Source organism: Rhinoderma darwinii, assembly GCF_050947455.1.
Source record: "Rhinoderma darwinii isolate aRhiDar2 chromosome 5 unlocalized genomic scaffold, aRhiDar2.hap1 SUPER_5_unloc_57, whole genome shotgun sequence".
Classification (NCBI taxonomy): domain Eukaryota; kingdom Metazoa; phylum Chordata; class Amphibia; order Anura; family Rhinodermatidae; genus Rhinoderma; species Rhinoderma darwinii.
In genome coordinates, this window is record NW_027461817.1 from 33,568 (window position 1) to 36,912 (window position 3,345).

A 3,345-nucleotide genomic window follows, 5' to 3' on the forward strand; every position below is an offset into this window, starting at 1 on the left:
CAGAGCTCCTATGCAGTATATATGGTCCTGTATAGTATGGTCCCTACAGAGCTCCTATGGTTCAGTATATTCACTCCTGATAACAATACTATAATAATAATGATACTATAGAGGGTAAAAGTCGCACTCACTTCATGAATCCATATGAGGCTTTTCTGGAGCCAAGACACGTCTTCCTCTACAGGTGGAGCTGGTGTTGGAGTCTCCTGTAGTAATATAGTTATTTTATACATTTCATTATAGTTATTTTATACATTTCATTATAGTTATTTTATACATTTCATTATAGTTATTTTATACATTTCATTATAGTTATTTTATACATTTCATTATAGTTATTTTATACATTTCATTATAGTTATTTTACACATTTCATTATAGTTATTTTATACATTTCATTATAGTTATTTTATACATTTCTTTGTAGTTATTTTATACATTTCTTTGTAGTTATTTTATACATTTCATTATAGTTATTTTATACATTTCATTATAGTTATTTTATACATTTCATTATAGTTATTTTATACATTTCATTATAGTTATTTTATACATTTCATTATAGTTATTTTATACATTTCTTTGCAGTTATTTTATACATTTCATTATAGTTATTTTATCATTCTCAGTAAGTCAGTAGGAGGATTGAACTATCACCGGCTCCTATATATCTTACTGATGGATTGTAATTGAACAATTATTATCTAGTAGTCAGTAGGAAACACTGTTATTTTCTATTTAAGATGCTGGTGGGCCCCCTGTTTACAGCGCTCTGTACAGCTGCACATGTAATACAGTATGCCCCATAGAGCCCTATGCAGCAGCATATATAGTACAGTATTCCCTATAGAGCCCCTATGCAGCAGCATATATGGTACAGTATGCCCCATCGAGCCCCTATGCAGCAGCATATATAGTACAGTATTCCCTATAGAGCCCCTATGCAGCAGCATATATGGTACAGTATGTCCTATAGAGCCCTATGCAGCAGCATATATGGTACAGTATGTCCTATAGAGCCCTATGCAGCAGTATATAAGGTACAGTATGTCCTATAGAGCCCTATACAGCAGTATATATGGTACAATATTTCCTATAGATATACTATGCAGCAGCATATACGGTACAGTATGTCCTGTAGAGCACCTATGAGGCAGCATATATGGTACAGTATCCCCTATAGAGTCCCTATGAGGCAGCATATATGGTATAGTATGTCCTATAGAGTCCATATGAGGCAGCATATATGGTATAGTATGTCCTATAGAGCCCTTTATGCAGCAGCATATATGGTACTGTATGCCCTATAAAGCCCCTATGCAGCTGTATATATGGTGTAGTATGTCCTATAGAGACACTATGCAGCAGCATATATGGTACAGTATGTCCTATAGAGTCCCTTGTGAGGCAGCATATATAGTGCAGTATGTCCTGCAGATCTCCTATGCAGCAGCATATATGGTACAATATGGCCTATAGATCTCCTATGCAGCAGTATATTTGGTACAATATTCCCTATAGAGCCCCTATGCAGTAGTATATATGGTACAGCATGTCCTGTAGATCCCCGATACAGCAGTATATATGGTACAGTATGTCCCAAAGAGCCCCTTTGCAGCAGTATATATGGTCCAGTATGTCCTGTAGATCTCCTATACAGCAGTATATAAGGTACAGTATGTCCTATAGAGCCCCTATACAGCAGTATATATGGTACAGTATGTCCTGTAGATATCCTATACAGCCAGTATATATGGTACAGTATGTCCTATAGAGCCCCTATGCAGCAGTATATATGGTACAATATGTCCTGTAGATCTCCTATACAGCAGTATATATGGTACAGTATGTCCTATAGAGCCCCTATGCAGCAGTATATATGGTACAGTATGTCCTGTAGATCTCCTATATAGCAGTATATATGGTACAGTGTGTCCGCCCCTGATAACAATGCTACTGTATAATAATAAAAATGATACTACAATGAGGAAAAAGGACACTTACTTGATAAATCCAGTTAAGGCTTCTCTGGAGCCAGGACACCTCTTTCTCTTTGGGTGGAGCTGGAGCTGGAGTTGGAGTCACCTGTAGGAATATAGTTATTTTTTCATTTTCATTCTCAGTAAGTCTGTAGGAGGATTGATCTCACACCTGCTGCTAAGTATCTGACTTATAAAGAAATGTTATCAATCCAAGTAATATGTCATCTGGATCTAAGTCCAACTTCAGCAACAAGAACAATACAGAAAAGCACACAAAACAGAAAAAAGAAAATCATCCCGTAACCAAACATCACAGCCACCATTGTCCTCTGCTAAGTTCTCAGACTGATTCTTGTTAGGATTATGGATGTAAAGCAAATTACACTCCCCAATAAGAAGAATTACTATTCTGTGAATATCAGACTCACCCAAGAGATCTGTGTCTTCAGGAGGCCTAGGAAGGTCATGCAAGGTGACGCCTTGGGTGGATCGGGTGGTAGCGGAGTAACCTGCAATAAACAGAGTGAACATAGAGGTCAGGGGAAGGTCAATGTCTGGTGGTGTTGTCATGTCATGGGCAAATCCTCTGTATGGGACCGTCACAGTGGTCGTTACGGCCAATAGTTATAAGGTGATAGGCTTCTCTAGGGAGAGGATTTACCCAAGTATCCTATGGGCCATGGTGTGTTTACTTATGTTACATACGTGGTGGAAGACAATAGCCCAATGCTTAAAATGTAATTTGTATCTGGTTTCTTAATTGTACATTTTGGTTATTTTGTAGTCACTACACGATGACTACATTGACCATAAGTCTCTTTGTTCCTTTAGATTCATATTTTTGGGAGGGATACTACTGTATATTTAATCATTTCAGTCTAGTATGACATATCTAAAAATACTTAAAAATGTTTGACTTACTCCGAAGATGTTCACCTCGACCCACCTAATGACCTTCTCGATCCGAGACGGTTCCTCCTTTGGTGGGATGGGTTTTTCTATAGTAATCTGTAAGACAAGATTGTGACTGTACATTAATTGTCTGCACAGCGCCAATGTTCAGCCTGTAAAGCATGGACTGATTGTTTTCATACAAGGACACCAGGTAAAAAAGCAGAGGATTTGCCTTTGTAGATCCTGAGTAAACACCTCAATGACAAGTACCACACATGAGTAAAATATTGTATATAGCTCCACTTCTAAACAATAATTTCTTAACCCCTTCCCGACATCCACTGTACATGTATTTAAGTATGGGTCCGTAACTTCAGCTGTATATTACATTTGACACCCTGCTCTAAGGTCTGGGATCAGAGATAATTCCAATCCTGGCCATTTAACCACTAAGATGCCATGGTCAATA

At 37.6% G+C, this 3,345-nt stretch overlaps 1 long non-coding RNA gene across 1 annotated transcript; it reads right to left on the reverse strand.

The window, feature by feature from the left end:
- Positions 1-2,010: 2,010 nt before the first annotated feature.
- On the reverse strand, positions 2,011-2,974 carry LOC142696338 (uncharacterized). The gene is made up of 3 exons (XR_012864249.1): positions 2,904-2,974; positions 2,411-2,491; positions 2,011-2,085 (listed from the first exon to the last, which is right to left on the reverse strand). It is a non-coding gene; the product is annotated as an uncharacterized LOC142696338 (long non-coding RNA).
- Positions 2,975-3,345: the final 371 nt, after the last annotated feature.